General features: G+C 38.3%; 1 non-coding gene across 1 annotated transcript; it reads left to right on the plus strand.

Moving 5' to 3' along the window:
* The first annotated feature begins 6,194 nt into the window (after positions 1 to 6,194).
* LOC112793454 (small nucleolar RNA R71) lies at positions 6,195 to 6,302 on the plus strand. The gene has a single exon (XR_003198144.1). It is a non-coding gene; the product is annotated as a small nucleolar RNA R71 (small nucleolar RNA).
* The last annotated feature ends 7,139 nt before the right edge of the window (positions 6,303 to 13,441 follow it).

Genomic DNA, 13,441 nt, shown 5'->3' on the forward strand with positions numbered 1-13,441 from the left:
TCAGGTAATTTCTGGCTAAAATTGAGGGACCTGAGCAAAACTCTGATAAAAGGCTGACAAAGGACTGCTGATGATGTTGGATTCTAACCTTCCTGCACTCGAAATGAATTTTTTGGTGCTATAGAACTCCAAATGATGCGCTCTCAACAGATTTGGAAGGTAGACATCCAGAGCTTTCCAGCAATATATAATAGTCTATACTTTATTCGTGATTAGATGACGTAAACTGGCGCTCAATGCCAGTTCCATGCTGCATTCTGGAGTCGAACGCCAGAAACACGTCACGAACCAGAGTTGAACGCCAAAAACACGTTACAACTTGGCGTTCAACTCCAAGATATGCCTCAGCTCGTGTAAAAATCAAGCTCAGCCCAAGCACACACCAAGTGGGCCCCGGAAGTGGATTTATGCATCAATTACTTACTTTTGTAAACCCTAGTAGCTAGTTTAGTATAAATAGAACTTTTTACTAGTGTATTAGACGTCTTTGGATTGGTCTTTGATTGTATTTTTGATCTTTTGACCACGTTACATCTTTGGTCTCAGTTTTATTTTATTATTCATCTGAGGAGACTATTGATCACGTTTGGGGGCTGGCCATTCGGCCATGCCTGAACCTTCATCACTTATGTATTTTCAACGGTGGAGTTTCTACACACCATAAATTAAGGGTGTGGAGCTCTACTATACCTCAAGTTTCAATGCAGTTACTACTATTTTCTATTCAATTCCGCTTGTTTGGTGGGCGAAATTGTGAACAATACTTTTTCACAACTCTCATAATCCCCGGTAATGGCTCCAAAAACGTGGTAGCTCAATACCATGGCATTACACAACTTCGCACAACTAACCAGCAAGTGCACTGGGTCGTCCAAGTAATAAACCTTACGCGAGTAAGGGTCGATCCCACGGAGATTGTTAGTATTGAAGCAAGCTATGGTCATCTTGTAAATCTTAGTCAGGCAAACTCAAATGTATATGGTGATGAACGAAAATAACATAAAAGATAAAGATAGAGATACTTATGTAATTCATTGGTAGGAACTTCAGATAAGCGCATGAAGATGCCTTCCCTTCCGTCTCTCTGCTTTCCTACAGTCTTCATCCAATTCTTCTTACTCCTTTCCATGGCAAACTCGTGTAGGGTCTCACTGTTGTCAGCAGCTACCTCCCATCCTCGCAGTGAAAGCTAATGCACACACTCTGTCACAGTGCTGCCAATCACCGGTGTGGTTCCCTCCCCTACTGGAATAGAATCCAGTGATTCTTTTGCGTCTGTCACTAACGCCCAGTAAGTTACAGGTTTGAAGCACGTCACAGTCATTCAGTCATTGAATCCTACTCAGAATACCACAGACAAGGTTAGACCTTCCGGATTCTCTTGAATGCTGCCATCAATTCTTGCCTATACCACGAAGATTCTGACTTCACGGAATGGCTGGCTCGTTTGTCAGGCGATCAACCATGCATCGTGCAATCAGGAATCCAAGAGATATTCACCAAGCCTCGGAAGCTAGTAGAACAAGAGTGGTTGTCAGTCACTTTGTTCATGGGTGAGAATGGTGATGGGCGTCAATCATCACCTTCATCAAGTTGAAGAACAAGTGATATCTTGGATAAAGAACAAGCGGAATTGAATGGAAGAACAATAGTAATTGCATTAATACTCGAGGTACAGCAGAGCTCCACACCTTAATCTATGGTGTGTAGAAACTCCACCGTTGAAAATACATAAGCATAAGGTCTAGGCATGGCCGAATGGCCAGCCTCCCAGTGATCTAGAGATCTAAAGTGATCAAAAGATATAAAGATCCAAAGACTTCTAATACAATAGTCAAAGGTCCTACTTATAGAAAACTAGTAACCTAAGGTGTACAGAAATGAGTAAATGACATAAAAATCCACTTCCGGGCCCACTTGGTGTGTGCTTGGGCTGAGCAATGAAGCAAATTTCGTGCAGAGACTCCTCTTGGAGTTAAACACCAGCTTTAGTGCCAGTTTGGGCGTTTAACTCCCATTTGGGTGCCAGTTCCAGCGTTTAACGCTGGGATTTCCTGAGGTGACTTTGAATGCCGGTTTGGGCCATCAAATCTTGGGCAAAGTATGGACTATCATATATTGCTGGAAAGCCCAGGATGTCTACTTTCCAAAGCCGTTGAGAGCGCGCCAATTGGGCTTCTGTAGCTCCAGAAAATCCACTTCGAGTGCAGGGAGGTCAGAATCCAACAGCATCTGCAGTCCTTTTGAGTCTCTGGATCAGATTTTTGCTCAGATCCCTCAATTTCAGCCAGAAAATACCTGAAATCACAGAAAAACACACAAACTCATAGTAAAGTCCAGAAAAGTGAATTTTAACTAAAAACTAATAAAAATATAATAAAAACTAACTAAAAGATACTAAAAACATACTAAAAACAATGCCAAAAAGTGTATAAATTATCCGCTCATCACAACACCAAACTTAAATTGTTGCTTGTCCTCAAGCAACTGAAAATCAAATAAGATAAAAAGAAGAGAATATACTATAGACTCCAAATTATCAATGAAACTTAGCTCCAAATTAGATGAGCGGGACTAGTAGCTTTTTGCCTCCGAACAGTTTTGGCATCTCACTTTATCCTTTGAAATTCAGAATGATTGGCTTCTTTAGGAACTCAGAATCCAGATAGTGTTATTGATTCTCTTAGTTAAGTATGATGATTCTTGAACACAGCTACTTATTGAGTCTTGGCCGTGGCCCAAAGCACTCTGTTTTCCAGTATTACCACCGGATACATACATGCCACAGACACATAATTGGGTGAACCTTTTCAGATTGTGACTCAGCTTTGCTAAAGTCCCCAATTAGAGGTGTCCAGGGTTCTTAAGCACACTCTTTTTGCCTTGGATCACAACTTTATTTTTTTTCTTTTTCTTTTTCTTTTTCTTTCTCTCCTTTTTTTTTCGTTTTTCTCTCTCTCTCTCTTTTTTTTTTTTTTTGTATTCACTGCTTTTTCTTGCTTCAAGAATCATTTTTATGATTTTTCAGATCCTCAGTAACATGTTTCCTTTTTCATCATTCTTTCAAGAGCCAACAATTTTAACATTCATGAACAACAAATTCAAAAGATATATGCACTGTTCAAGCATACATTCAGAAAACAAAAAGTGTTGTCACCACATCAAACTAATTAAGCTAGTTTTAAAGATGAATTTGAAATCCTGTACTTCTTGTTCTTTTGTGATAAAAACAGTTTTCTTTTAAGAAAGGTGATGGATTCATAGGACATTCATAACTTTAAGGCATTGATACTAAGACACTAATGATCATAAGACACAAACATGGACAAACATAAGCATAAAATTCGAAAAACAGAAGAATAAAGAACAAGGAAATCAAAGAACGGGTCCACCTTAGTGATGGCGGCTCTTTCTTCCTCTTGAAGGTCTTATGGAGTGCTTGAGCTCCTCAATGTCTCTTCCTTGTCTTTGTTGCTCCTCTCTCATGATTCTTTGATCTTCTCTAATTTCATGGAGGAGAATGGAGTGTTCTTGGTGCTCCACCCTTAGTTGTCCCATGTTGGAACTCAATTCTCCTAGGGAGGTGTTCAGTTGCTCCCAATAGTCTTGTGGAGGAAAGTACATCCCTTGAGGTGAATCTCTCCATCTCCCATGACTCGGAGGTGGAAGCTTTTGCCTTCCCTTTCCTCTTTCTAGAGGTTTCTCCGGCCTTGGATGCCATAAATGGTTATGGAAAAGCAATGCTTTTACCACACCAAACTTAAAAGGTTTGCTCGTCCTCGAGCAAAAGAAGAAAGAAGAGAGTAGAAGAAGAAGAAAGGAGGAAGAGGGAGATGGTGGTGTGTTCGGCCAAAGAGGGGGAGAAGTGGTGTTTAGGTTGTGTGAAAATGAAGGGTTGAAGAAGGGTTTATATATGGGTGTTGAGGTGATTGGTGAATGGGTGAAGAAGAGAGAGGGTGGTGGGGTTGGTGGGGATCCTGTGGGGTCCACAGATCCTTAGGTGTCAAGGAAAAGTCATCCCTGCACCAAAAGGCACTCAAAAACACGTTTTGAGCTAATTCTGGCGTTAAACGCCGGGCTGGTGCCCATTCCTGGCGTTTAACGCCAGGTTCTTGCCCTTTCCTGGCGTTTAACGCCAGTCTGGTGCCCCTTTCTGGCGTTAAACGCCCAGAATGGTGCCAGACTGGGCGTGAAACGCCCAACTGCTAGGCTTACTGGCGTTTGAACGCCAGCAGCATCTTCCTCCAGGGTGTGCTGTTTTTCTTCCTGTTTTTCATTCTGTTTTTGCTTTTTTCATTATTTTTGTGACCTCTTATGATCATCAACCTACAAAAAAGATAAAATAACAAAAGAAAATAATTAATTATAAAACATTGGGTTGCCTCCCAACAAGCGCTTCTTTATTGTCATTAGCTTGACAGAGGACTCTCATGGAGCCTCAGAAATGCTCAGAACCGTGTTGGAACCTCCCAACACCAAACTTAGAGTAAAGAATGTGGGGGTTCAACACCAAACTTAGAGTTTGGTTGTGGCCTCCCAACACCAAACTTAGAGTTTGATTGTGGGGGTTCAACACCAAACTTAGAGTTTGGTTGTGGCCTCCCAACACCAAACTTAGAGTTTGATTGTGGGGGCTCTGTTTGGCTCTGTTTTGAGAGAAGCCCTTCATGCTTCCTCTCCATGATGACAGAGGTATATCCTTGGGCCTTAAACACCAAGGATTCTTCATTCACTTGAATGATCAACTCTCCTCTATCAACATCAATCACAGCCTTTGCTGTGGCCAGGAAGGGTCTGCCAAGGATGATGGATTCATCCATGCACTTCCCAGTCTCTAGGACTATGAAATCAGTAGGGATGTAATGGTCTTCAACTTTAACAAGAACATCCTCTACAAGTCCATAGGCTTGTTTTCTTGAGTTGTCTGCCATCTCTAGTGAGATTTTTGCAGCTTGCACCTCTAAAATTCCTAACTTCTCCATTACAGAGAAGGGCATGAGGTTTACACTTGACCCTAAGTCACACAAGGCCTTTTTGAAGGTCATGGTGCCTATGGTACAAGGTATAGAAAACTTCCCAGGATCTTGCCTCTTTTGAGGTAGTTTCTGCCTAGACAAGTCATTCAGTTCTTTGGTGAGCAAAGGGGATTCATCCTCCCAAGTCTCATTTCCAAATAACTTGTCATTTAGCTTCATGATTGCTCCAAGGTATTTAGCAACTTGCTCTTCAGTGACATACTCATCCTCTTCAGAGGAAGAATACTCATCAGAGCTCATGAATGGCAGGAGTAAGTCCAATGGAATCTCTATGGTCTCAGTTTGAGCCTCAGATTCCCAAGGTTCCTCATTGGGGAACTCATTGGAGGTCAGTGGACGTTCAGTGAGGTCTTCCTCAGTGGCGTTCACTGCCTCTTCTTCCTCCCAGAATTCGGCCATGTTAATGGCTTTGCACTCTCCTTTTGGATTTTCTTCTGTATTGCTTGGAAGAGTACTTGGAGGGAGTTCAGTAATTTTCTTGCTCAGCTGACCCACTTGTCCTTCCAGATTTCTGATGGAGGACCTAGTTTCAGTCATGAAACTTTGAGTGGTTTTGATCAGATCAGAGACCATAGTTGCTAAGTCAGAGGTATTCTGCTTAGAACTCTCTGTCTGTTGCTGAGAAGATGATGGAAAAGGCTTGCTATTGCTAAACCTGTTCCTTCCACCATTATTATTGTTGAAACCTTGTTGAGGTCTCTGTTGATCCTTCCATGAAAGATTTGGATGATTCCTCCATGAAGGATTGTAGGTGTTTCCATAGGGTTCTCCCATGTAATTCACCTCTTCTATTGAAGGGTTCTCAGGATCATAAGCTTCTTCCTCAGATGAAGCTTCCTTAGTACTGCTTGGTGCATTTTGCATCCCAGACAGACTTTGAGAAATCATATTGACTTGTTGAGTCAATATTTTGTTCTGAGCCAATATGGCATTCAGAGTGTCAATCTCAAGAACTCCTTTCATCTGACTAGTCCCATTGTTCACAGGATTTCTTTCAGAAGTGTACATGAATTGGTTATTTGCAACCATTTCAATCAGTTCTTGAGCTTCAGTAGGCGTCTTCTTCAGATGAAGAGATCCTCCAGAAGAGCTATCCAAAGACATCTTGGACAGTTCAGAGAGACCATCATAGAAAATACCTATGATGCTCCATTCAGAAAGCATATCAGTGGGACACTTTCTGATCAATTGTTTGTATCTTTCCCAAGCTTCATAGAGGGATTCTCCTTCCTTCTGTCTGAAGGTTTGGACTTCCACTCTAAGCTTACTCAATTTTTGAGGTGGAAAGAACTTTGCCAAGAAGGCATTGACTAGCTTTTCCCAAGAGTCCAGGCTTTCTTTAGGTTGAGAGTCCAACCATGTTCTAGCTCTGTCTCTTACAGCAAAAGGGAATAGCATCAGTCTGTAGACCTCAGGGTCTACCCCATTAGTCTTGACTGTGTCACAGATTTGCAAGAATTCAGCTAAAAACTGATGAGGATCTTCCAGTGGAAGTCCATGGAACTTGCAATTCTGTTGCATTAGAGAAACTAATTGAGGCTTAAGCTCAAAGTTGTTTGCTCCAATGGCAGGGATAGAGATGCTTCTCCCATAGAAATCGGGAGTAGGTGCAGTAAAGTCACCAAGCACCTTCCTTGCATTGTTGGCATTGTTGTTGTTTTCGGCTGCCATGAGTTCTTCTTCCTTGAAGAGTTCGTTCGGGTGCTCTAAAGAGAGTTGTGCTTTGGCTTCTCTTAGCTTTCTCTTCAAGGTCCTTTCAGGTTCAGGATCAGCCTCAACAAGAATGCCTTTGTCTTTGCTCCTGCTCATAAGAAAGAGAAGGAAACAAGAAAATGTGGAATCCTCTATGTCACAGTATAGAGATTCCTTGAAGTGTCAGAGGAAAAGAAGAGTAGAAGACAGAAGTGGAAAATTCGAACTTATCAAAGAAGATGGAGTTCGAATTTTGCATTAAGGGATAGTGTTAGTCCATAAATTGAAGGATGTGAGAAGGAGGGAAGTGATTTTCGAAAATTAAGTGGGAAATTTGGAAACATTTTTGAAAAACATTACTTAATTTTCGAAAATGAAAGTGGAAAAGAAATCAAGTGATTTTTGAAAAAGATTTTGAAATTAGAAATCAGAAACATTTGATTGAAAACTATTTTGAAAAAGATGTGGTTAAGAAGATATGATTGGTTTTAAAAAGATGTGATTGAGAAGATATGATTTGAAAACAATTTTAAAAGATATGATTTGAAAACAATTTGAAAAGATATGATTTTAAAAATTAATGACTTGCCTAACAAGAAAAGATATGAATCAAACATAAAACCTTCCTCAACAGAAAAGGCAAAAAATGTTCAATCAAATCATTAATTGTTAATAAGTATCTTTGAAAAAAGAAAGGAGTTAATTTTGAAAAAGATTTGATTGAAAATTGATTTGAAAAAGATTTGATTTTGAAAAGATTTTGAAAACTTAGAAAAAATCTGATTTGAAAACAAAATCTTCCTCCCCTAGCCATCCTGGCGTTAAACGCCCAGAATGGTATACATTCTGGCGTTTAACGCCCAAAATGCTACCCTTTTGGGCGTTAAACGCCCAACCAGGTACCCTGGCTGGCGTTTAAACGCCAGTCTGTCCTTCTTCACTGGGCGTTTTGAACGCCCAGCTTTTTCTGTGCAATTCCTCTGCTGTATGTTCTGAATCTTCAATTCTCTGTATTATTGACTTGAAAAGACACAAATTAAAAATATTTTTGGATTTTTAATAATAAGGACAAACCAAAATGCAACAAGAATCAAATGACAATGCATGCAAGACACCAAACTTAGCAGTTTGTATACTACTGACACTAACAAAACGAAAATGCATATGAGACACACAAAACACTCAAGTCAATAGAATTCAAAGATCAGAACAAGGAAATCATCAAGAACAACTTGAAGATCAATGAGGACACATGCATGAATGCAATAAGAACAGAAACATGCAATTGACACTAAACTTAAGATGAGACTCTAGACTCAAAAAAAGAAATATTTTTGGATTTTATGATTTTATAATTTTTTTTTGGATTTTTCGAAAATTATGTAGAAAAAGAAAATAAAGGTATCAAAATTCTTAATGAGAATTCCAGGAATCATGCAATGTTAGTCTAAAGCTTTAGTCTAAAGAAATTAGACATGGCCGGCCAAGCTTCAGCAGGACATTGCATTCAAGAGCTAAATTGATGAAGATCAATCAGCTTTGGTGATGATAAGAACATCACCTTGAAACACTAGAATTCATTCTTAAGAGCTCTGAAAAAAAATACCTAATCTAAGCAACAAGATGAACCGTCAGTTGTCCAGCCTAAACAATCCCGGGCAATAACACCAAAAACTTGATGTTGTTGCCGGATCTTGGCACTGATGTTACCAAAAGCTTGCTCAAAACTTGAACAATCCCCGGCAACGGCGCCAAAAACTTGGTGGGCGAAATTGTGAACAATACTTTTTCACAACTCTCATAATCCCCGGTAATGGCTCCAAAAACGTGGTAGCTCAATACCATGGCATTACACAACTTCGCACAACTAACCAGCAAGTGCACTGGGTCGTCCAAGTAATAAACCTTACGCGAGTAAGGGTCGATCCCACGGAGATTGTTAGTATTGAAGCAAGCTATGGTCATCTTGTAAATCTTAGTCAGGAAAACTCAAATGTATATGGTGATGAACGAAAATAACATAAAAGATAAAGATAGAGATACTTATGTAATTCATTGGTAGGAACTTCAGATAAGCGCATGAAGATGCCTTCCCTTCCGTCTCTCTGCTTTCCTACAGTCTTCATCCAATTCTTCTTACTCCTTTCCATGGCAAACTCGTGTAGGGTCTCACTGTTGTCAGCAGCTACCTCCCATCCTCGCAGTGAAAGCTAATGCACACACTCTGTCACAGTGCTGCCAATCACCGGTGTGGTTCCCTCCCCTACTGGAATAGAATCCAGTGATTCTTTTGCGTCTGTCACTAATGCCCAGTAAGTTACAGGTTTGAAGCACGTCACAGTCATTCAGTCATTGAATCCTACTCAGAATACCACAGACAAGGTTAGACCTTCCGGATTCTCTTGAATGCTGCCATCAATTCTTGCCTATACCACGAAGATTCTGACTTCACGGAATGGCTGGCTCGTTTGTCAGGCGATCAACCATGCATCGTGCAATCAGGAATCCAAGAGATATTCACCAAGCCTCGGAAGCTAGTAGAACAAGAGTGGTTGTCAGTCACTTTGTTCATGGGTGAGAATGGTGATGGGCGTCAATCATCACCTTCATCAAGTTGAAGAACAAGTGATATCTTGGATAAAGAACAAACGGAATTGAATGGAAGAACAATAGTAATTGCATTAATACTCGAGGTACAGCAGAGCTCCACACCTTAATCTATGGTGTGTAGAAACTCCACCGTTGAAAATACATAAGCATAAGGTCTAGGCATGGCCGAATGGCCAGCCTCCCAGTGATCTAGAGATCTAAAGTGATCAAAAGATATAAAGATCCAAAGACTTCTAATACAATAGTCAAAGGTCCTACTTATAGAAAACTAGTAACCTAAGGTGTACAGAAATGAGTAAATGACATAAAAATCCACTTCCGGGCCCACTTGGTGTGTGCTTGGGCTGAGCAATGAAGCAAATTTCGTGCAGAGACTCCTCTTGGAGTTAAACGCCAGCTTTAGTGCCAGTTTGGGCGTTTAACTCCCATTTGGGTGCCAGTTCCAGCGTTTAACGCTGGGATTTCCTGAGGTGACTTTGAATGCCGGTTTGGGCCATCAAATCTTGGGCAAAGTATGGACTATCATATATTGCTGGAAAGCCCAGGATGTCTACTTTCCAAAGCCGTTGAGAGCGCGCCAATTGGGCTTCTGTAGCTCCAGAAAATCCACTTCGAGTGCAGGGAGGTCAGAATCCAACAGCATCTGCAGTCCTTTTGAGTCTCTGGATCAGATTTTTGCTCAGATCCCTCAATTTCAGCCAGAAAATACCTGAAATCACAGAAAAACACACAAACTCATAGTAAAGTCCAGAAAAGTGAATTTTAACTAAAAACTAATAAAAATATAATAAAAACTAACTAAAAGATACTAAAAACATACTAAAAACAATGCCAAAAAGTGTATAAATTATCCGCTCATCATTGTTCTTATTCTAAGATATTCGTTACACTTCAACATGATGAATGTGATGATCCGTGACACTCATCATCATTCTCTCCTATGAACGCGTGACTGACAACCACTTTCGTTCCACCTTAGACCGGGCGCATATCTCTTGGATTCCTTAATCAGAATCTTCGTGGTATAAGCTAGAATTGATGGCGGCATTCATGGAAATCCGGAAAGTCTAACCTTGTCTGTGGTATTCCGAGTAGGGTTCCAGAATTGAATGACTGTGACGAGCTTCAAACTCGCGATTGTTGGGCGTGATAACAAACGCAAAAGAATCAAGGGATTCTATTCTGACATGATCGAGAATCGACAGATGATTAGCCGTTCTGTGACAGAGCATTTGGACCATTTTCACTGAGAGGATGGGATGTAGCCATTGACAACAGTGATGCCTTACATACAGCTTGCCATGGAAAGGAATAAGAAGAATTGAGGGAAGGCAGTAGGAAAGCAGAGATCCAACAGGGACAATTCATCTCCATACACTTATCCGAAATTCTCACCAATGATTTACATAAGTATTTCTATCTTTATTTTATGTTTTATTTATTATTATTATTCGATAACTCCATAATCAATTATTATCCGCCTAACTGAGATTTACAAGATGACCATAGCTTGCTTCATACCAACAATATCCGTGGGATCGACCCTTACTCACGTAAGGTATTACTTGGACGACCCAGTACACTTGCTGGTTAGTTGTGCTGAGTTGTGACTAAGTGTGATTCACGTTTGAGAGCGCTACCAAGTTCATTGGCGCCATTGTTGATGATCACAATTTCGTGCACCAAGTTTTTGGCGCCGCTGCCGGGGATTGTTCGAGTATGGACAACTGACGGTTCGTCTTGTTGTTCAGATTAGGTAATTTTCTTTTTATTTTTCTTTTCAAAAAGTTTTCAAAATAATATTTTTCAAAATTTTGTTTCTTTGTTTTCGAAAAATTATTCAAAATTTTTAAGAATGAATTCTAGTGTTTCATAAAGTATGTTAAAGCTTAGCTGGCTGTAAAGCCATGTCTAACTAAATTGGATTGAGGCTTCAAAACCATCAGCATAGAGGCAAGTTAATTGAAATATCAGTTGTTACATGCCTAATTTATATCTTCTAAAGCTGGCTGGCTATTAAGCCATGCCCAACCCTTGGATTGGAGCTTTAGGCTAATATTGAAAGATTCTTGGAATTCTTATTAAAAATTTTGGATTTCTTATTTTCTTTTTTTGTTCTATATATGTTTTTCGAAAAAAAATTAAAAGAAAATCCAAAAAAATCATAAAATTATAAGAATAAAAAATATTTTTGTGTTTCTTGTTTGAGTCTTGTGTCATATTTTAAGTTTGGTGTCAATTGCATATTCATATTGTTCTTGCAATTTTCAAAAATTCATGCATTCATAGTGTTCTTCATGATCTTCAAGTTGTTCTTGGTAAGTCTTCTTGTTTGATCTTGATGTTTTCTTGCTTTGTGTCTTTTATTGTTTTTCATGTGCATCTTTGCATTCATATTGTATAAGCATTAAAGATTTCTAAGTTTGTATCTTGCATGTTTTCTTTGCATCAAAAATTTTTCAAAAATATGTTCTTGATGTTCATCATGATCTTCAAAATATTCTTGGTGTTCATCTTGACATTCATAGTGTTCTTGCATGCATTATGTGTTTTGATTCATAATTTTAATGTTGTGAGTCATTTTTTAAGTTTTTCTCTCTCATAATTAAAATTTCAAAAATAAAAAAATATCTTTTCCTTGTTTTTCTCATAAATTTCGAAATTTTGGGTTGACTTAGTCAAAAAATTTTTAAAATTAGTTATTTCTTGTTAGTGAAGTCAAAATTCCAAATTTAAAAATCTTATCTTTTCAAAATCTTTTTCAAAAATCAATTATTTTTCATTTTTTATTTATTTTCGAATTTTTTATTTGAATTTTTCAAAAATCTTTTTCTTAATTTTATTTCAAAATTTTCGAAAATTTACTAACAATTAATGTGATTGATTCTAAAATTTGAAGTTTGTTACGTTCTTGTTAAGAAAGGTTCAATCTTTGAATTCTAGAATCATATCTTGTAGTTTCTTATTAGTCAAGTAATTAATTTTAATTTTAAAAATTAAATCTTTTCTAACCATATCTTTTTAATCATATCTTTTTATATCATATCTTTTTTTTTAAATTTTATCTTTTTTCAAAAATTTGATTTTAAAATATCTTTTCTAACTTCTTATCTTCTTGTCTTCTTATCTATTCAAATTTGATTTTCAAATCTTTTTCAACTAACTATTTAACTTCTTGTTTGTTTCTTATCTTTTTTCAAAACCACCTAACAACTTTTCTCTCTCTAATTTTCAAAAATACCTCCCTCTTTTTCAAAAATTCTTTTTATTTAGTTAATTGTTTTAAATTTTAATTTTAATTTCATTTCTTATCTTTATTTTTGAAAATCATTTAACTCCTTTTCAAAATTTAATTTCGAAAATTTCTCCCTCTCTCATCTTTTCCTATTTATTTATTCATTCACTAACACCTCTCTTCACCTCTCTTCATCTTAAATCACTGCCCTATCCTTACCCTTGTGTTTGGATTCTCCTTTCTTTATTCCCTTCTTCTTCTACTAATAATAAGGAACCTCTTTACTGTGACATAGAGGATTCCTCTTTTTTTTATGTTCTCTTCTCTTTCATATGAGTAGGAACAAGGAAAAAGGCATTCTTGTTGAAGCTGATCCAGAACCTGAAAGGACTCTGAAGAGGAACTAAGAGAAGCTAAATTACAACAATTCAGAGACAACATTGCTGAAATTTTTGAACAAGAAAAGGAGATGGCAGCCGAACCCAACAACAATAATGCAAGAAGGATGCTTGGTGATTATACTACACCTACTTCCAAGTTTGATGGAAGAAGCATCTCAATTTCTACCATAGGAGCAAACAATTTTGAGTTGAAACCTCAATTAGTTGCTCTAATGCAATAGAACTGCAAGTTTCATGGACTTCCATCAGAAGATCCTTACCAGTTCTTAACTGAGTTCTTGCAGATCTTTGAGACTGTTAAGACTAATAGAGTAGATCCTAAAGTTTACAGGCTCATACTTTTCCCTTTTGCTGTAAGAGACAGAGCTAGAGCATGGTTGAACTCTCAACATAAAGATAGCCTGGACTCCTAGGATAAGCTGGTCACGGCCTTTTTGGCTAAGTTCTTTCCTCCTCAAAAGCTGAGC

This window comes from Arachis hypogaea, chromosome 3, assembly GCF_003086295.3.
Source record: "Arachis hypogaea cultivar Tifrunner chromosome 3, arahy.Tifrunner.gnm2.J5K5, whole genome shotgun sequence".
NCBI lineage: Eukaryota > Viridiplantae > Streptophyta > Magnoliopsida > Fabales > Fabaceae > Arachis > Arachis hypogaea.